We start from the raw sequence: 21,577 nt of genomic DNA, 5'->3' as shown, positions 1-21,577 counted from the left end.
TACAGGCTCTTAAGGAGTGTGAACTTTCCTCCAAGAGCCATGGGAAGCCTTTGAAAGGATTAAAGCCAGGGCATGACATAATCTGATGCACTGGTTTAAAAGGTTACTCGAGTTCCCTTGCAGAGAATGGATTGCATGGAGGAAAGGATCCTGCCCGCCTGTCCATCTCGGCTCTGAATCCTGCCCCGGCGCTGCCCCCTCCTTAAGGGGTCCTCCCCGACTCTCCCTACCCCTCCTCCACCCCACGGCTCCAGCGGTCCTGGGGGTGGGGTGGGGGCGGGGAGCACCAGGGCCCCCAAGGCTGAGTCCTGGCTGCCTGACCCCTGGGGCAGGCTGGGCTGGAGGCTGCAGGCGGGGACCCATGTGTAGGGACAGTGGGCGTGGGCACGGCTACCCTGCCTGCTTCCACCCACTGCATGGGGCAGGCCCCCTACCCCCACCCCGCATGGGGCTTTTGAATTAAAAAGTCTTAAGTTTTTCTTTTAAATGGCAGCTCTGTGTACTGTACATGGTAATTAATACATTAGCATTTATGCAAAATACCATCACAGCCGGGCTGGTATGTCAGCTGCCTTCCTGAGCTGCAAAAATGTGAGTGCCCCGAGGTACCTCAGACAGGCCCCCGCCCCTAGCAGACAGCTCCCTTGACCTGGCGTTCACTAAGCATGTCTGCCTGTGTGTTTCTGTAGGTGCCGGCTCATGTGTGTGTGCGCTGCTTCCTGTGAAGGTCTATAGGTTTGCATGTATCCTCGTGTGTGTGTGCACACACACGTGCTTCTGTGTTGACATGAAGGCACCTGAGTGGTACGTGAGGGCACCCCTGTGTCTGTGTGTGCCCGTGATGACTTGGGAGTGAGTGACTAAGAGTGAGATTTTATATGCATGCCTCTCTGAATATGTGTGTGTACGTCTTTGTGTGCCCAGGGACATATCTGCTGGTCTGTGTATTTGTGACTAGGTATGTGTGAATGTAAGTGTGTGTCTGCGCATGTCTGTGTGTGCACCTGGATATACTCAGTGTGTGTCTGTGCGTCTGCGTGGGTTATGTGCACAAATGCATGTGTGCATGGATGTGTATGTTTGTGTTCATCTGTGTATATTAGTTGGCACATGTGTATGAGTATTCGTGTGTATCAGGCACGCCTTTGGAGTCTGCTGTTTGTGTCTGTTCATCTGTGTGTCAGTAGGGCTGTGTGTGTCTCTGTTTGGATATACCCATGTGCATTTCTGTACATGTTGAAGTCTGTGTGTGTATATGTGTATATGAGATGCTTGCTAGAGTGGTTCCTAATTGAAGTTGTGATGCAGTGGAAAGAACAGCCCCCTGGGAATAGTGGCATCTGAGTTCAAGCCCTGGCTGCACCGCTTGCCCGTTCTGTGACCTTGGGAGAGTCGCTTGGCCTTTCCACGCCTCATTTTCCTCACCTATAAACCGGGGCTGATGGTCTGACCCTGCGCAGAATGACAGTAACGGACATGCACTGGGCGCTTCATGCCCTCCGTCAAGGAGCCACGGTGCAGTGGGGAGACGAGCCCATACCTGGGCGGTGACACTGAGGCCATGAGGGTGATGGCGCAGAGTGCTGGGCCGAAACTCATCTAGCCCTGAGCAGGAGATGGGGTGGGCTGGGGGCAGGGAAGGCTTCTGGGAGGAGGCCGTTGTTGAGCAGGGTCTTAGAGGATGAGAAGGGATGAGTCAGATGAAGAAGCAGAGAAGAGCAAGCCAGGCTGAGGGAGCACAGGCATGGACTTGTCTGGCCCCTTTGGGGTGGCTTGAGACAGGGAGAAAGTTGCAGGAGTGGGGGATGTGTAGCTGGTGGAGACCACCCAGTGCATGGGGGAGCCTGTGAAGAAGACCTTTAGGAATCAGAGTCTGGGTCTAGCTTCTGCGGGGAGGCGGTGACGGCAGGTGAGGGGTAATCCAGAGACAGTGACCCTGAGTGAGGCAATGGGGAGGAAGGGGAGAGAAGGGGACACAAGGCGTTGCTGAGTCAAAATCAATACCACGCAGAAGTTGATTAGATAAGAACAGAGACTGTCGTAGGCAGAGCTAAAGAGCAGGTGCAAACACCCAGCAGCAAGAGAGAAAGTGGTGTCTGGGAAGAATTATAAAAGGCTTAGGGAGGTGGGAGAATGCAGGAGAGAGAGAGAAAGAGCGCAGGCCCCCTGCAGGGGCCTGGAGGTGGGTTAGTAGGCGGAATGTTTAGGGGAGACAGTTGGGAGGAGGCACTGACCGTAGGGGATTGCCAGGTCAGTTTGGTGTTTTAGGAAACCTTTCCTTTCCCCTTCTTGCCCTGTCCAAAGCTTGCCCAGGGGGTCCTCGGTTCTCTGATCTACAGATCAGATGGGGCTGATGATCTGGGCCATTGCCATACAGTTGTGAAGTCAATTAAAGCTGGCCCTGGTGATATATCCCTGCCCTCTAGGAACGTCTGACAGCACATCATAGGGGCTGATTAAGTATTTGGTGAATAAGTGGTCTGTACTCTTGCCTGGAAAATCCCATGGACGGAGGAGCCTGGTAGGCTGCAGTCCATGGGGTCGCTAAGAGTTGGACATGACTTCATTTTCACTTTTCACTTTCATGCATTGGAGAAGGAAATGGAAGCCCACTCCAGTGTTCTTGCCTAAAGAATCCCAGGGACGGGGGAGCCTGGTGGGCTGCCGTCTATGGGGTCTCACAGAGTCGGACACGACTGAAGCAACTTGGAGGAGGAGGAGGGGTAATCTGGGAAGACTTCCCAGATGAGGTGACCACCAAGCTGGATCCTAGAGCTGGAGTGGAAATTAGCCAGGTGAGAGGGGAGGGAGATGCATGGTCCAGGCAGGGGTGGGAGCGGGGAACGTGTGACAGCGCAGAGGGCTGGGATGATTGTAAGTCATTCAGTGAAGCCTGGAGACGGGTGTGGTTGGAGTGGGATAGAGACCTGCATTATCAGCCTAAGGAGCAGAGATTCCACCTGACCCGCACCCCACCCCCTGCCCCGCACTCTACCCCCTGCCCCGTCCCTGGCAATGTGAAGTTTTGTAAATTTTATAAATGTGGTTCTGGGTATGGGGTATTGGATCCTGACTGAGGGAAGGCAGAGTTAAGGACACAGAGGCAAGCGAAGGGGTCTTCTGTGTCTTAGTTTGGGGTAATGACCATGCTGCTAGACCTCTTGGATTTCTTTTAAAGAATAGGGCACCAAGCTGTTTTGTTTGATTTTGGTTTTTGGGGGGCTGCCCCCCATGGCTTGTGGGATCTCAGATCCCCTGACCAAGGATTGAATCCAGGGCCACGATAGTGAAAGCGCCAAGTACTAACCACTGGACCAGCAGGAAATTCCTACCAAGCTTTTTTTTTTCAATGAAGGCATGCATAGGACAACAGCAGGAGACCCCACCCCACACCCTCCCACTGTCCAGCCCTGTGACCTTGGCTTGGCCAAGTCAGTTAGCTTCTCAGGGTTTTAGGTGGTTCTTGGGAAACGAGACCGTAGGAGGTGAAGCAGTAGAAAGGGAGGGATGTGGGGAAGGGCTTGGTTTCCCTCATCTCTCGCTAGGAGGGTCCCATCAGGGCACAGGAGGGCCGGGAGACGGGAAGAGCTCTCTCCTTCCCCCTGCCCCCACTGGACTGGAGCAAGGTGAGGACGAGGACAAGGCGAGCTCATGTATTTTCATGCCATAGCCTCGACACTCAGCCCCACAGTCCCAGCTCATGGGCTGGGAGGCTGCTCTGGGGTGGGCCGACCCGACCCGCAAGCAGACACTCCGCTATTGTTCAAAATGGAATTGGTCCCAGGAAGCTTGGAGCCTGCGAAAACCGCTATGAATTTTGCAAAACAGCTCTGAGGCGGTAAAGCATGTCAGAAGAATCAAATGCGGAAATCCCTATTTAGAAACTCCACTCTGGACAGGCATGACGTGCCCTGAGAAGATGGGGTGCAGGGGCTCCAGGGCTCCAAATCTCCCCTGTAGCCTTGGAGGGTGCCTAGCCCACAGCAGAGGGGAGACAGCCCCGCCGCCCCCGCCCCTGCCCCGACCCCAGCTTCTTCTGGGTTTGCCTGGCTTGGGGTTGAGCCCTTCATAAGGCACTTCCCTCTCCCATTCTTTCTTAATGTACCTATACTTTTTTTTTTTCTTTTGAAGCCAGCTTTATCATTTTGTAAAAAAGGATACATATGCTCATTGCAAAAAATTCAGACAATATGGAAAAGTTCAAAGAAAAATGTAAAAATCACCTCAGATTTCACCATCCAGAGATAACCACATAACATTTTGGTGAGCGTCCTTCCAGACTTCTCTCTGTGCATAAATATACACAAATAGACTCCACGTATGCGATTCTACCCTGAGCGAGATCAGACGACACATGCTGTTCTGTCACCTGTTTCTTTTTTTCCTCCACTCAGCAATATGTCATGGACATCCTCATGTCAATACATATAGATCCACCTCAAGTTCTGAATGCTTGTATTATACGTTTGAATATACCTCACTTACCCAGTCCCCAGCTGATGGCGATAGATGTGTTTCCAATTGTTTTGCTCTTGTAAACATCCCTGCAATGATGGTCTGCGTGCCTATCTTTGTGCATTCATTCATTCATGCCACAGATGTTAATCAAGGGTGTTCTACATGCCAGGCCAGTGCCGGGCTGGGAATAGGAATGGGGACTAAAACTACATGGTTGGTCCTTGTTTTTGCAGAGTTTATGATGTAGTGAGGAGACAGGACAACCAGCCCCTGCCAGCAGGGAAGACAGCGATTTTTTGCGATGAGCTTATGTCTTAAGCATTTACAGAAATAACTATCCAATTAGCACATGATATGCAGTACAGAGTACACAGAGTACGAAGGAAAAGAGAGAGTCAGACAGGAGAAGGTAACTTAGACTCGGGAGTCAGGGAGGGCTTCTCTGAGGAGGTGACTCTCAGGTTGAAAGATGAGTGGACAGGGGACAGAGGAAGAGAAAATGATGGGTGGGTGTGGAGGGGAACAGCAAGAGGACTTCACTTAAAGGGAGCTGTATTTTCAATGAGTAACATACGGAAAATTCCCAAAAATGGGATTGCTGGGTCAAAGGGTAAGTGGAGCTTGCATTTCATCACATATTGTAAATTGCTTTCCGCAAAGGTGTTGCTTTTTACAGTCTCATAAAGGGTACGTGGAAGGGGTTGTCGGGAGAGTCCGTGAAAGTCAGTGCAAGAAGGCAGCGAGGGCTAGGTGGGTGCATACAGGAAGCGAGCTGGTTGCTGCTGTTGCCATTATTTTTATAATGATCTTTGCCAATCTAATCGGTGAAAAATGATATCTCATCTTTGTTTTTAACCAACGTGTCTTTTTTTTCCTGATTCTGCAGGAAATTGAGTCCCTGGGGGGAAATGAACTATCTTTCTTTCTTAGCCACCTTTGTCAGAACCTTCCTGTGCCCTGGGAGAGGCAGGAAATGTTCAGGGTCCTTGGCCTGCGGTCCCATCCTCCCAGTAATGCCCCCGGGACTTAGAAATGATTCCAAATCCCTCGTGGCTCTGGGTCTCCTGAGGCAGGTGGAGGGCGGTTTGACACCCGGGCAGGATGGGAGTGATGCCCTTGGGGAGGGTCAGGCAGAGAGGTAGGGGCGCTGCAGCCAGAGTCCACATGCCATTAGGAGTGCTTGGAGATCCCAGGTGTTGCTGGAGGATATTAATGCAGCTAGATGAATATTAACAGAGTGGCTATTAATATTAATGACAATAATAAACAAGTGTGAGGATTATTTTTAAAGAGGGCTGCTGCTCCAGCTGTTGCCTCCGTTCATTAAGAAGCTTCTGAGGTCCTCAGCCCTCCTCTCCCCAGGCCTCATGCAGGACTCAATGGATCCTAGCGACCTTTTCCCTGGGCTGGGACTGAGCCAGAAGGGCCTTTCCAACACTTTGGACTGAACGAGAATCAATGCAGGAAACTCCGAGTTTCCGTCCAAGGCGCTCTGGGCCAGTGAGCGGATGGGGGTCAAGGAAGGGACGAATTGGCTTGTGTGCGGGCAGTCAGCTGCCAAGACGCCGCTTCCGACCCTCTCAGGCGTAAGGCCCCGGTGTCTTCATCCCCAGAGGAGCATGGGCAGGGGGCTTGCAAGGGGCCCATTTCTTGCAGAGGTGGCTGGAGGAATTACCCTGCTAAAGTGGTCATGAATTATAGAAGAAGAAGGGGGAGGAAGGCCCAGAATATCATATGTGTAAATAAACCGGAGTGGCTGCCAGACATAAAAGCCAGCCACCAAGCTCTTGGACCCACAGCGCCCCTTCTCCCACGACCCGCTCCTGCCAAGTACCACAGTGAGTCGCTTACCACCTCCTTCTTCAAAGGATTTGTTAATAAGTCAATGACGGAACATCTAAAGGGGAAAAATATTTCTCTTTATAGTTGCAGATAATTGTCCCAGGAAAAAAAAAAACAACAAACCTTTAATTACAACTCACATGGAGAAAGCTTGATTTGTGGGCAGAGCCCAAATGCTGAGGAGCTGGATGTAAAATATTTGTAATATTTAGGGAACCTAGAGTTTTACATAAAAGTAAACAGCATTGCCTGAAGGCACAATTTCCAGCAACACAATAAAATGTGCAGTGAATTTATGGCGGCCATCCATTAGCTCTTACCAAGGCAACGTCGCCCCTATCTGTCGTCCATCATTATAATAGAGGGTTAATGCACCGAATTTACATAAAAAAGTCATATTGTCTGCATGAATTATTTACACTCGAAGCTGTTTTTACAGCTTGGTTTCAAGCTGGATTCTGGGAGAGATTCTGCCAGTAAATTACTCTGTGGAGACCTGGTTCTATAACTACACACGGAGCCGGCAATGAAAAGAAAGGAAAATGGGCCGGCCCTGGCGGGTCGTTGGCGCTGACGCCTCCCTGGTGGGGGCTGGAGGCAGCGGTGTGGGCTTGGGAGGCTGTGGGACTTTGCTGCTGCAGATAAACCTCTGTGTCTGGGCCCGTGGCTTCGTGGTTGCTGCTTATGCATGTGGTCAAGAGTAGTTTGGGTCCGTTGGAAAAGCAGTGATCCTCCAGAGGTGTCCAAGGGCTCTTGGTGGCTGAAGTTAGGTTTCTTTTAGAGATCAGGGTCCCGGAGAGGGAGAGGAGCTGCTGTGTTGGTTGGAGCGGGGGCCTAGCTCCGCAGTGTGAGGGAGACCCAACGTCCCCATTGTACAGATGGGAAGACTGAGCTCCCAAGAGGCACCTACTTGAGAAGCAGGAAGCCTATTCATCCCAGGTGGGCCTGGGGAATGTGGGATGTGCACACACTTCAGATATGGGGGGAGAGTGGGGCTGGGATGGGGCATCCTTGGAGGACATACACAGAGTCCCCAAGATGCCATCTCAGCCCTATGTTTTCTAGGAAGTTTAGTGAATCAAAGGCAGTTTTTGTGGTTGGGCCAGGGATGAGCCGTTGTGTGGCACTGGGTCCTTAAACTCTCTTCACTTTAGGGTTTGGGGGACTGGGGGGAGCTGCTCATACTTCCAGGTGATGTGGAGGTTGGGGAGCTGGTCACACAGTGGAAACACACCTGGATTTTAAATTCAAAGCCAGCTGTGTGGCCTTGGGCAAGGCTTTTAGCTTCTGGGAGCTCAGTTTCCTCATCTGTAAAATGGGGTTTTTAACTCCAGCTCTCCCAGCCTGTACCACATGCCCCCTCACGGGCAAATGGCAAGAGGCTCAAATGGAATAATGCGCCGCCCTGGGAGGTGTGTGACATGTCACCAGCAAGGCCACCGCAGACAGAGGTCAGCAGAGGGAAACCTTGAGGTTAGGGGGACTGATAAAGGGACTTGGAGAGTGAAAGACAGACAGATGGGGAGAGGCGGCCAGACAGCCAGACACAGATAAAAAACAAATCCCAGAGACAGAGAGACAGGTAGAGACAAAGAACAAACACACAGAAACAAAGAGAAAGGGATGGAGCAGAGGGAAGAGTCGAAGGTCCCAGGGAGAAGGAATCAGGCAAACTCAGGCTAAGACTCGGACATCCTAGAACCCTGAGGGTGTTACTATGGCTGGTGAAGAGGTTGGCAGGGTGGGGTCTGCACTGGGGCCACTTCTTGCCTGGACCCCCTTTCTCCCTCCAGCCCAAGTGGCTGGGCTTCTCTGGCCTGCAGACTCCTGCCCCGCCTCTCTCTGCTTTTCTTTAGCACCAGGAAGCCTGGGCCGGATGCCGGCCCCTTCCTCCCCCATCCCCCACACCTGGGACAGGCATGTGCTTGTCGCTGCTGCTCTCTGGGTCTCCCGCCCTCCCGGAGCAGGCACAGCGGGTCCCAGGGGCCTGGAGACAACAAATGACTCCCTGCTGACGGGTTGCTGGCTGCCTCCTGCCTGCCAGCCCTTTCCGCTGCACACGGCAGATAATCATGTAAGGCAAGGGAACCCCTCCTGCCCGTGGTCGTGTGATTTAAACCTGAACTTTGCTTTGCTTTCATCCTCCGGAGAAGCGAGATTTAGATTATAAATTTCTCTGTCTTCTTGGGAGCGTGCATACACATGTGCGTACATACACACATACACACATGCCACAGACTCCCTATGTGTGAATTCTTACACACAAACGTGTCCTCCTCAGTTGCAAACCACATGTCTACACATTCACGTAGGATGCATCTGTGTGCACACACCTGCCATCCAGGGAACTTGCGGCTGCTGGTCAGGGCAGGAAGAAGATGCTGAAACAGCTGGGAAGGGTAGGGTGGGTGGGGGAGGGCGAAGTGAACAAGCAACACCGAAATTGTCAGAAGCTCTCCAAACCTCACCCCACCGGGTTGCCTATAAGAAGGGAATGGGGGTTTGCGTTTTTGTGTGAATATGTGTGTACAAGTCTGTGTGCTTATGTGTGGGTGTTCCCAAGTGTGGGTACCTTTGTGGGTGCCACTGGCCTCAGGCAAGCTGGTGCCTCCCAGCATCACTTCTCTCTGGCCACTGAGGGTTCTGCCAGTTCTGACTTTTGCCTCCCTGGGTGACCTCGAGGGTGCGTGACCCTGAGGCTTGAGTAAACCGGGCGCGTGCGTGCGTGCGTGCGTGTGTGTGTGTGTGTGACAGTGTGTTTGGGGAAAGATCTGAGAGTGTGTTTTACTTAATAGAAGAATTAGTGAGGGTGAGGACCTGATCACTTAAAACTGTGCCCTTCCTGTTTCCTGCTCCTTCTCTGCTTTAAAATTCTCCATCGCAGCCATCACTATTTTTTAAAAAAAATTTATATATTTATTTGGCTCCGCTGGATCTTAGTTGTGGCATGTGGGGTCTAGTTCTGTGACCAGGGGTCAAAGCTGGGCCTCCTGCATTGGGAATGCGGAATCCTAGCCACTGGACCCCCAGGGAAGTCTCAACACCCATCACTATTGAACACATTAGATTTATTTAGTTTCTAATTTCTCTCTCCCCTGCCAGAATATAAACTCTAAGAGGGTAAGAAATTTTAGCTCTTTTGTTCACGTTAGTATCCCCACTATTAGGACCATCTCTGTCTCACTGTGTATTCAATAAATATTTGTTGAATGAATGAACCCATGAATAACCTCATCATCTCTTTCCAAGAGTTCTCTTAAGTGTCACTTTCTTTCCCCCTCTATGTTAATCATAGAGCACCATCTGTGGCCCAGTAAGAGCTGACATCACCAAGGTGCAGATAAAGGATGGCAAGGGAGGAGAGAGGGGAAGTTCCTTTTTAAGGGAAAGTTGCTTATCTTTCCAGGAGCGGTTTTGACAGGGTTCTGAGAATGAATAATAGATTTCAGGGTATCAAAAAGGGAGGTGGAGCAGACCAGGTAAAGACAGTTGTTTTGGAGAAGAGTTGGAGGGGGGCGGGAAAAACATATTAGCTGGAAGAGGCATTGGGGTCCCTAAATCATTCTCAGTGACATGATGACATTCATCAACCTTCCTGTCAAGTGACCCAGGCCCATGGTATGTGGTAACTTAAGTAGGTTTTCAGGTATTTGTAACAGGGAGTATCTCACTAAATGAGGGAATTAATGGAGAACTGTCTAGGTCTGAGCTTTCCAACACAGGAGGCATTGGCCAAGCACGTGTGGCTATTGAGCATGTAAGTGTGACTTTCTTTTTTTAAATTGTATTGAACTATAGTTGATGTACAATATTGTGTTAATTTCTACTGTCCAGCAAAGTGATTCATGCATATATGTATATATATATGTATATACTTTTCCATTCTGGTTATCACAGGATATTGAGCATAGTTCCCCGTGCTCTACAGCGGAACCTTGCTGTGTGTTCATCCTCTATGTAACAGTTTATATCTGCTAATCGCAAACTCCCAGTCCATCCCACCTCACCGCCCTCGACACCACAAGTCTGTTCTGTTTGTGAGTCTGCTTCTGTTCTGTAGATAAGTTCACTTGCGACATGTTTATATTTTTGATGTGGACCATTTAAAAAATCTTTATTGATTTTGTTACAATATTGCTTCTGTTGTTTTATGTTTTGGTTTTTTGCCTGCAAGGCATGTTGGATCTGAGCTTCCCTGACCAGGCATCCAACCCGCACCCCGTGCGTTAGAAGATGAAGTCAGTCTCCTCATAGGCAAAATAGAGATACTTTAAATTTCATTCCAGGATTGAAAGGATTAGGCTGCTATTATCACTGTTATTATTTTAGGTGTATAAGCAAAACTGCACAGATCCAGGAAGGGAAGAATGTCCTAACAGAAATTCACATGAAAAAGAGCCAGAGTTTTGGCTGATCTCACAATCTGTGACACTCAGGAAACAAGGCAGTGACCCTTGGAGCCAACGTGGGTTCAGCAGACCAGGCACGTCTTTCAGATTCTCGCCAGCTTACTGACTGGAGGCTGAAGGAAGTGAGCTAGCATGTGGTGGACTGGGATCTATTTACCGAGCACCTACTTCTACTGGATGTCTCACATGGTCTTCTTTTTTTTTTTTAATCGTATTTATTTTTGGCTGCCCCGAGTCTTCATTGCTGTGCACAGGCTTTTTCAAGTTGTGGCGAGCAGGGGCTCCTCTCTAGTTGTGGTGCTCAGGCTCCTCACTGTTGTGGTGTGCGGGCTTCAGTAGTCATGGTGTTACTTGTGGCATGTGGAATCTTCCCAGATCAGGGATCGAACTCACGCCCCCTGCATTGGCAGGCGGATTCTTAACCACTGGACCACCGGGGAAGTCCCATCACATGCATCATGTTGATCTTCAGAAGCTTGTGCACTAGATGTGACCATTCTTTATTTTGCAGATGAGAAACTGAGTCTCCAGGGAGTTAAGTGACTCACCCAAGACCCGCGGAGCTGGGATTCACGCCTGGATCTGCCTGGCCCTTTCTGCTGTATCACGTGGCTCTCCCAGACACTGGACAGGATCTCTTATGACTCTTGACGACACAATGGATGGTGTGAGGGCACAGAAGGGGCGCCCATCTGAAGGACAACCATGGGATGTTCTTATAAGTGGGAACAGGTCAGTCTGTAAAGGTCTTTAGAGGCTGCTGTGGGGCTCTGCCTGCTCCCCAGTTCTGACCAGTATATGCCAAGGACCAGAAGAAGATGCAGAGCGTGCAGGCCTTTAACAGTAGGAGGTAGGGAGGACAGAGAAAAGCTCGGATAGCAGGATCAGGGTCTAGAGAGATGTCAACAGACTGGAGTGAAGAGGTGAACTTAGCAGGATGAAATGTCATGGGGATAAATGCTGGGGCCCATCTTGCCGACAGGAAAAAAAATTGTAGAGAGGAATAGCAGTTTATGAGAAAGGGATTTAGGAGTTCAGGGGTCAGTAGGTTCCGTATGAGTCAGTGGGCTACATTAATAGAGGTATGGGGTTTGAGTCAGGGGAGGTGACCACCAGTCTGATCCAGCCTGCTCTTTGTCTTGGGGCAGTCTCTCTTGGGTATATCTGAAGGTCATGTGCTGGTATCTGCTTTTTCAGCTCTTCTCTTTTTTTTGAGGGGGTAGGGATAGAACCCTTCTGGAGTTCAATCCTTGGAATCCAGAGCAGCCCTCTAGAACGACACCTTTGAAAGTGGTAAAGAAGCTGCAGATTTTCTGAACACTTTATGAACAGCAAGTCCTGGGTCTGATCTTTATGCCAAACCTCCCTCGTTTGGCGAGAGGAAAGTTCTAGTCCCTGAATATTGTGGAACAGGGAGGGGTCCAGGTTTCCTTGGCTACTGGCCAGGTGTGTCCACTGCTTTTCCAGCTGCCTGCCTTCCTCCGCTCTTGGAGCCCTGAGCCCAGTGGTCAGCGGTTTGCCGGAGCCTGGTGGGGCTGGTTCCTCCCATGCTGGAGGCGGGCAGGAACGAGAACCTTGTGGTTGCTCATGTCAGGGCTGGATCCCTGCTCAAGCTGGAGTGTCACCTGCCAAGCTGAATTCGGCACAGGAAGCGCCTGGCGGGGAGATGTACTGTTTAGAGGTTCTGTTCCACTCTGAAATGCACTTCTTCTGGCAGCTGCAGTGAAGTGAAGCTGTTGCACTTCCTTCTCTCTTGCCAGAATCACAGCCACTTTTTCCTGAGAAAGAAACAGGGCTGCAGACAGTTTGACTCATTAAATACTTCTTTTCCTCTTAAATCTGATTTTGTAATTTTCTTTTTTTTTGCATGAATGGAAAATCCAAACGACTGATATTGAAATAAACAAGGCATTTGTGATGGGAGGGTTAAAGCAGATTGTTGGGGGTGGGGAAAGGGGGTTGGAGATGCCTCACGTTTCTGCACACAGGCTGCTCATAGCCTGTTGAGGAGGGGAGTGAGAGAGTGTTCATGTTCTGCCCTCCTCCCAGCCCAGAGGAGCCTTTTTCTCCTGGTGTCTTGGGGATTCGCTGAGAAAGGCCGTGGGGAAGGGAACTCTCATTTATCAAGAACCTACTAAGTGCTAGGCCTGTAACATGGGTAATGTCATTCAATCCTCATAGCAACCTTAGGGGATACGGGGACCCATTCTGTAGATAAGGAAAGTTGAGGCTCAGAGGGATTAAGGTGAACCAGCCAGGGATACACAGGGATTTGAACCTCCATCTGTCTGACGTCAAATGCCATGCTCTTCTTGCTCCTCCTTGTTACTCTGAGCAGTTGTATATTGAGCTGGGGGATATAAAAGGAAGAAGAGGAGGAGAAGAAGAAAGGTGAGGAGTCATCGACCACTGAGGAATGGGCATCCTACCTGGCGAGACAGAACAAGATGCTGACTGATGAGAGTGAGCCAAGCCCTAGTTGCTGGGTTTTGGCAAATATGGGTGGTTTAGGGAAGGGTGTGGAGTGTGAATGGGTTTGGGTTTGGCTTGAAAACCAAGATGGGCTTCCTGGAGATGGAGGGCCTGGAAGTTGAATGGAGGTGAGGGAATGACCTTGCTGCGTAAGCAAAGGTAGAAAGAAAGGGCTGAGTCTGGCTTGGGTGTGGGGACGTAAGTCCGGGTGGGGTAGTGATGACTGTGTGAAGAATCTAAGTGTTGGAGACTTCCCTGGTGGTGGTCCAGTGCCCAAGACTTCATGCTCCCAATGCGGGAGGCCTGGGTTTGATCCCTGGTCAGGGTATTAGATCCCACCTGTTACTGCTAAAATGATCCTACAAGCTGCAAATAAGACTTGGCACAGTCAAATGAATAAATAAAATATTTTTAAAAAAAGGAATGTCTGTGTTGGAGTTGGGGTAGAGGGGTGATCAGGTTGAAGAGTGTATTGCAAAGAAACAGCCCTGGGCTGGGAGGCAGGTGCCCACTTCTTGTCCTGGCTCTGCTACTGGTTTGCTGTGTGGTCTTAGGCAAATCCCCTTCTCTTTCTGGGCCTTAAATTTTCTGTCTGAAAAATGGTGAAATTGGACTGGAGGATCCCCAAAGACCCTTGCAGGGTCCCATAAAGAGAGAAGCTGACTGTAGAATCCAGAAAGCCTTGACTATCAAGACTTGGCATTAGAATTATGAAATGTTAGTGTTTACAAGAGCCCCCTGCTGCTGCTGCTGAGTCCCTCAGTCGTGTCCAACTCTTTGTGACCCTGTGGACTGTAGCCCACCAGGCTCCTCTGTCCATGGGGATTCTGCAGTCAAGAATACTGCAGTGGGTTGCCATAGCCTTCTCCAGGGGATCTTCCCAAACCAGGGATCAAGCCCAGGTCTCCCACATTGCAGGCGGATTCTTTTACTGTCTGAGCCACCAGGGGAGCAAAAGGGCCCCTGGGAATCATCAACCAAACCATGTTACTTTATGTCTTAGAGGGTGAGAAGGAGTTCATGAGGTAAAGGAAGGCAAAATGGGGGAAATGAGGGCATTCCAGGCGGGGGAGGAGGTGGGTAGAGGATGAGCGAAGGCGGGGATGGAAGCTAGAGACAGGTGTGCAGGGGGCACCACGCTCTTTGGTGCTGTGCAGAATAAAGGCCAACTTGGGGTGGAGGTAGCGGTCTGAGGTCAAATAGGAGAAGGAAATGCAGCTAGACCTGGGAGAATCAAGGGACTTTGGTCCCATCCTCTGGGTAATGGGGAGCCACTGAAGAGATGGGAGGGACATGCTCAGATGGGCAATTTTGAAACATCACTTTGGCATCTGTCAATGATGGATTTGGCCAGGGCTGGGAGTGGGTCCAGGCCAGGGGGTAAGGGTGAAAGACCAGTGAGGAGACTGGTGTGTCAGCTCAGTGATATGGTGTTGGTCTGAGCCAGGAGAGCGGAGTGGGTGTGATGCGTAAGTGTCTGTTTCACACGAGCTGGGGAGTGGAGTGGAGAGGACTTGCTGATTGACTGAATGCAGGGACTGAGAAAGAGGGAGAGTCAGAGACTCCAGGTTTCCAGCTTGGTGATATTCATCGGGACAGGAAACACTGGAGGAGGGATAGCCTTTTGGGAAAGGTGATGGGTTCAGTTTGAGATTTGGTGAGTCTGAGGCATCAGTGGAACATACGTGGAATGAAGTTTTGATTGATTCATTCATTGCTCGGCATTGCCTATGTGCCAGGCACAGCTGGATGCAGCCTTCTTGGTGCTGTCAGTCAAGCGGGGCATTCAGAAAGTCCCTCCTTATGCTCAACCACGATCTGCTGAGCTTTTACCAGCTGGTCTTCTTCTGTACTTCAGGACCTCTCAGGAGTCTACCCTCCTTCAGAGATTCGAGATCAGTGACCTTGGCTCCCTGCATTGCTTCTGGTTCAGGGAACATGGAGCTGCTGCGAGAATGTGGACTTTAGAAAATTGGGAAGAAACGGATTTCAGCCTGAGTACTTTTTATAGAGTCTCATCTGTTAAGTGGGTTTCATAAAACCTCTCTTCCGGGTGGAGGTGTGCTAGGATATATTTCTATTGTCTTTTTTTAAACAAATTTCTTGATCGGAGTGTAGTTGCTTTACAATGTTGTGTTAGTTTCTACTGATACAGAAAAGTGAAGAAGTTGTATGTACACTTATATACTGTCTTGGATTTCCTTCCCACTTAGGTCACCATGGTCTTCCCTGGTGGCTCAAACAGTAAAGAATCTGTCTGCAATGCAGGAGACCTGGGTTTGACCCCTGGGTTGGGAAGACCCCTGGAGAAGAAAGTGGCACCCCACCTGAGTACTCTTGCCTGGAGCCTTCCATGGACAGAGGAGTCTCGCAGGGCCCGGTTCACAGGGTTGCAAAGAGTCAGACACAATTAAGTGACTAACACTTTGACTTTGGGTCACCGTAGGAGAAGGCAATGGCACCCCACTCCAGTAGTCTTGCCTGGAAAATCCCATGGGCAGTGGAGCCTGGTAGGCTGCAGTCCATGGGGTCGCTAAGAGTCGGACATGACTGAGTGACTTCACTTTCACTTTTCACTTTCATGCATTGGAGAAGGAAATGGCAACCCACTCCAGTGTTCTTGCCTGCAGAATCCCAGGGATGGGGGAGCCTGGTGGGCTGCCGTCTATGGGGTCGCAGAGTCGGACACGACTGAGGTGACTTAGCAGCAGAGCCTTAGTAGAGTTTCCTGTGCTATCCAGTAGGTTCTCATTAATTACCTATTGTATACATAGTATCAATAATGTGTATATGTCAATCCCACCTATTGGCTTATAGAACCAGTTGAGGACATCTCTTCCCAATTCTGTGTTCAGTTCCACTGGGAGCTCAATGTTGACCATGGTGGGAATATTCACACCACAGAAATTGGCAGATACTATTCAATGCAAGTCAGTATCAGTATCAGTTCAGTTGCTCAGTTGTGTCCGACTCTGAGACCCCACGGACTGCAGCACGCCAGGCTTCCCTGAGCTTGCTCAAACTCCTGGAGCTTGCTCAAACTCATGTCCATCGAGTCGGTGATCCCATCCAACCATCTCATCCTCTATCGTCCCCTCCTCCTGCCTTCAATCTTTCCCAGCATCATGGTCTTTTCCAGTGAGTCAGTTCTTTGCATCAAGTAGCCAAAGTATTGGAGCTTCAGCTTCAGCATCAGTCCTTCCAATGAATATTCAGGACTGATTTCCTTTAGGATTGACTGGTTAGATCTCCTTGCAGTCCAAGGGACTCTCAAGAGTCTTCTCCAACACCACAGTTCAAAAGCATCAATTCTTCTGTGTTCAGCTTTCTTTATGGTGTCAGTGCAAGTCAGGGCTCTTTTATTCTTCCAGATTGCTAGTTGGTAAATATTTAACCAGCATACCACTGCTCACAGAGTTACATTAGGATGATGGATGTTGAGCCCCTGATACACAGCCCCGACGTGTGCATACATGCTCAGCACACAGTAGGTGTCATAAGTGTGACTATCTTCTCCTTTGACATTTCCCTTGCTTGGGAAAGACTATTGTTTCCTTTGCTCAGAATAGCAACTCCCCTTCAGCCAGGGCCTTCTCCTCTTTTCAGACAAGGTGGTTCTGATGGAAGCTGCCATCTTCTCTTGCTCCCTGGGACTTCACAGAGGGGTGGAGTCCAAAGGATGAGGAGTTTAGAGTCTGATGAATCTAGGTTTGGATCTTGGCTCTGCCTCCTGCTAGCTGTATAATAACCCTGAGCAAGTTATTTAATTGCCCTGAGCCTCAATTAAGTCACCTGTAAACTGAGGATGGACATGCCTCCCTCATTAAGTTGTTGTGAGGATGAAATGAGGTAATGAGTGTGTGGGTGTGCAAGGACCTGGCACAGAGGCAGCAGTTTCAGTGGGAGCTTGACCGATGCTCGTCTCCTTCCCCGAAGAGTCCAGTGTGGATATGGGCTCCCCCTCTGACCATGGGAGGTGAGGGAAGGGAGGAATGGGGTCGCATCCTTGGGAAAGGTGTTTTCTGGTGGAACATGTAGGCCGGGAGAGGCTGTGGGCTGTAGGACCTTCCAAATGTATTCCGAGTGCAGTGGAGGGGAACTCCCCGGGGCCGTAGTTCACGCTTCCAGGGCCCTCACCTGCAGATCTGCAGATAAACTCCTATCATCAGCTCGGCTCGTGGGTTTCTGGGGCGGCTGTGGCAGCCTGGGCTGCCCTGATTTACCACCCTGGCCCCAAGCAGATTAAATCACCCAGAGTCATTTGAATTTTACCCGGTCTTGTCACACAAATCTTGGAAACTGCTGTCTGGCAAGAAACTTTCTCTGTACTTCTTGGAGGAAGTCTAAGAGCTCTAGAAATTGAGGTGAATGGGAAAAGGGAGGTGGTGCCAGGGGATTTCTGCATCTTCAGGTCAGATTTGAATTGGGGAGTGGAGGAGGGAATGTGGAGAGTGTGTGTGTGTGCATATGTGTGTTTATATGGGAAAGAGAGTGAGAGTGAGAGCAAGAGAGAACTTGCTCTAGAAACCTCTGGAGGCAAGTCACTTAACCTGTCCGAGTGTCAGAGGATTGTTGTGAGGGTCAAAAGGGTTCGTGTTTATAAAATGTTTTGTAGGCTTTAATGAGTTCTATCATTTCTAACTGGGAAAATGGACAAATGACTGTATAAATTACATATGGCTTGGTTACCAGGTATTGAGCAGAGAGTAAGAGCCCTGGAAGCTAAAAGGAAGGAGCCCATGATCAGAGTTCTGGGGCTTGACCTGGGTCTTAAAGGAGGCTTAAGTCCCAGGAAAGTGAAATGGAAGGAGTTGTAGCACTAAGATTGTCAGCATCCCATCCATCTTCACAGTGTATGTGACTCTGGAGAAGTGTCTTGGTTGGTTTAGCCAGTCAAGATAATCCACTCTCTTCCCAACCTTGGCACACTGGTTGATTGTAAAGCAATTAATACACATATCCCTCTGGTCATAGTGATTGGTTTAGAGTGGCCCAATGAGACAGAAGCTCAGAACATTTGTTAGATGGCTGGGAAAATACACCTGCTCTCTGGATTCAAATGAGGAAGAATAAAATCCTAGTTCCTGGTAGGCATGTGGTGACTAGGAACATGATGTGAGATTCCTGTCAACATACAGAGGTGGGAAGAGCCTGGAAAATCACAGAAAAGTGGCATTCCAGCCTTGATCAAACTGTACCTGAAGCCTGTTCAGTTAGGTTGCTAAATAAATTTGCCTTTAAAACCAGTTTGGATTTCATTTTTGTATTTCTTGCAAATAAAAGATAGAGAGGCTGTTCGGGGGATCTGAGCTGGGAGTGAGAACCTGCTTGGTATTAGGGAGCTGTTAATGAGGAGAACATTTCAGCTGAAGTAGAGGGTGGGTAGTGGGTGTGTGATGGGCAGGGGCAGCAGGAATCTATAGGAAATAAGGCTGGAAAGAAGTTTGGGGTTGCTTAAAAGAAGGACTTAGATGCAAACATAAGAACTTGGACTTGAGTCTGTTGGGGTGTGTGTGTGTGTGTGCTGAGTTGCTTCAGTCATGTCCAACTCCTTGTGACCCAATGCACCATAGCCTGCAAGGCTCCTCTGTCTATGGGATTCTCCAGGTGAGAAGACTGAAGTGGGTTGCCATGCCCTCCTCCAGGGGATCTTCCTGACTCAGGGATCAAACCTGTATCTCTTACATCTACCTGTATAGGCAGGTGGGTTCTTTACCACTAGCATCACCCGGGAAGCCTGATTCTGTCGGCAGTGGGGAATAATTGGAGATTTGCAAGCAGTGGGGGGAAGGGGGCAAGTGGTAGAATGGCGTGATCACAATGGTATTTTGAGAAGGTCAGCATACGATTGGGTTATAGGTTGGATGGAAAGAGAATTTGGAGACTGAGACTTGAAAAAATATTATCATTTGTTGATATTGCACGTAGTGTATATATTAGCTCACTTCATCCTTGTAAAAACCATCTTAATTTCAAAGATCTTGAGTAGTAACATGACTAGGTCATATGCTCATAAATGATAGTCAGGACTTGAACACGGGTCATCTGACTTCAAACCCTGAATCCCTATTCTTGGCGTTTGTGATGCAACAGGTGACAGGTTAATATGGGCCAGGCCAGGGTAGAGGTCACAGGGCTGAAAAGGATGGAACGAGAGATGCTAGGCTGCTGAAACCTTAGGTATATTCTTGTTAGAGACAGGAACTGAATCAGGATAGCTCTTGTTATCAATATTTTTAAAAATATTTTTCCTAAAGTGCTAGACATTGGAACTAGACAAGAAGATAAAAGTTTAAATATTGAGGGAGGAGAGAAAAATAGTCATAGTTTGCAGATAAGAGATTATTTGTCTGGAAAATCTAAGACAATTTCCTGAAAGCAGTTAGAAAAAATAAAGAATTTAGTAAAAGGACCTGTAAGAAAACAATATATACAGGAATTATTAATAGCTTTTCTGTTTATAAAATGAAAGGCCTCATCCACAGTGTTGAGAAGAAAACAGCAACACAAAATAGCTGGAAATGAGCTTTACAAGAAACATATAGAGTTTACATGAAGAAAATCAGAAAACTTTTCTAGGGGTTACAAAAGGGGCTTTAATAAATATGACATACACCTACTTCTTGTGTGAAAAGATTTAATTCTTTAGATATGTCAGTTCTCCTTAAGTGGCGATACAATCTTAAGATAATCCAAACAAGACTCCAACAGAATTCTTTTCTTTTTCAGTTTGACAAAAATAATTATAAAACTAGTGTGGAAGAATAAAAGCTGAAAATTGTCAGGAAAGTTCTGAAAAAGAATGATGAATACTTAGCCTATCAGGTATTAAAATATTTTTATAAAGGACAATAATGAAAATTCTTACATGAGAACAGACAGATCAGTGGGACAGAATAGAGATCCAACAGGATCCAGAAATGATCCAAATTTTTAAGGGAATTTTTTATCTGCTAAAATGGCATTTCAATTGAGTTGGGGAAATATGGGCTATTTTATAAATGGAGTTGGAATAATGGGCTAGTAATTTGAAACAAAATCTAGTTTTCTACCTATGCAAATAAGATCAAGCCATGAAGACCATGAAGACGTAAATATAAATGCATATTTTGGTCATTAAGGTGGGGAAGGTCATCTAAGCATGACATGATATCCAGAAAACAGAAAGAAAAGATTGATAAATTTGGATATATGAAAATTTAACTTTAATTGCCTGAGAGATGATTAAAAGGAAAGTGGGAGAAGAAAAGGCAGGGGGAAACATATATATTAGGCAAAAGTTTAATCTGATCTCAAATGTACAAAGAACTCTTACAACTCACTAAGAGATAACTATCTTATTAGAAAAATGGGCAAAGGACAGGAACAGGCAATTCACAAAGGAAATACTTGTAAATGATGGAAAACCATAAAAGATACTCATTTACTCCCACTAGTAATGGAAGCAATGCCAAGAAAGATGAATGTCATTTTCCTTTTGATTTGGCCAAACATTAAAACCCAGGGCTGCAAGGGTGTGGGCAGACAGATGCTTGGGTACTATTGTTGGGAAGTCACTGTCCTGAGTTTTCTGAAGGGCAGAGTGGCAAACGTAGAAATAGCCTACCCTTATTGCAGTCATCTCATCTGCAGGATTTTATTCTAAGGAAAGCATCGCAAAAAGGAGTGAAAAGACAGGCACACAGCGTTGTTTTGTGAGAGTAAAATCTTGATAACATTCTAAACCATCAATAGAGACCCAGCTCAAGAAAGTATGATACATACATGCAATGGAATACTATGAAGTAATTAAAATAATTTTGCAAAGCTCTATTTATTGACATAGAAAGATGTCTATGACATATTGTTGAGAGAGAAAAGCAGGTGTCAGCGAGAACAGTATGTATAATACAATTCCTCGTCTATAAAATTATATACATAGATCTCTGTGCGTATATATGCATAGAGATATGTCTGAAAGCCTGTTCACCAAAATGCTAGGGGTAGTTATATCTGGGAGGTAGGACTTTGAGTGGTTTTTTAACTTTCTTTTTCATACTTTAAAGTATTGGTTTGATTTTTTTTTTTTTTAATAATGAGGCTATAACATGCTTTTCAATCAGAATAAATAATCAAGCTATTTTCATTTTGAAAATTAGGTAAGTATTAAACAGGAAGAATCAGCATGTGGTGATTTCATGACTGTGGGTAGGGAGTCAAGATAGAAACCAAAAATCTGGGGAGGACTAACGGGGTGGAAAGCCCAAGGCAGAAGCTGATTCTAGAGGAAGGAGGAGGAGCTGGGTTTGCAGAAATGTGGCTTGTGGCAGTGATTGGCAGGGAGCAGGGCTGCCTCTTAGGACACTCATCACAGAGGCACAGATAGGGGGTGGGTCTCTTCCCCAAGGACAAAGTCA

Source organism: Bos mutus, chromosome 3 (genome assembly GCF_027580195.1).
Source record: "Bos mutus isolate GX-2022 chromosome 3, NWIPB_WYAK_1.1, whole genome shotgun sequence".
NCBI classification, from domain to species: Eukaryota; Metazoa; Chordata; class Mammalia; order Artiodactyla; family Bovidae; genus Bos; species Bos mutus.
Note: the sequence above shows the minus strand (reverse complement) of the source record.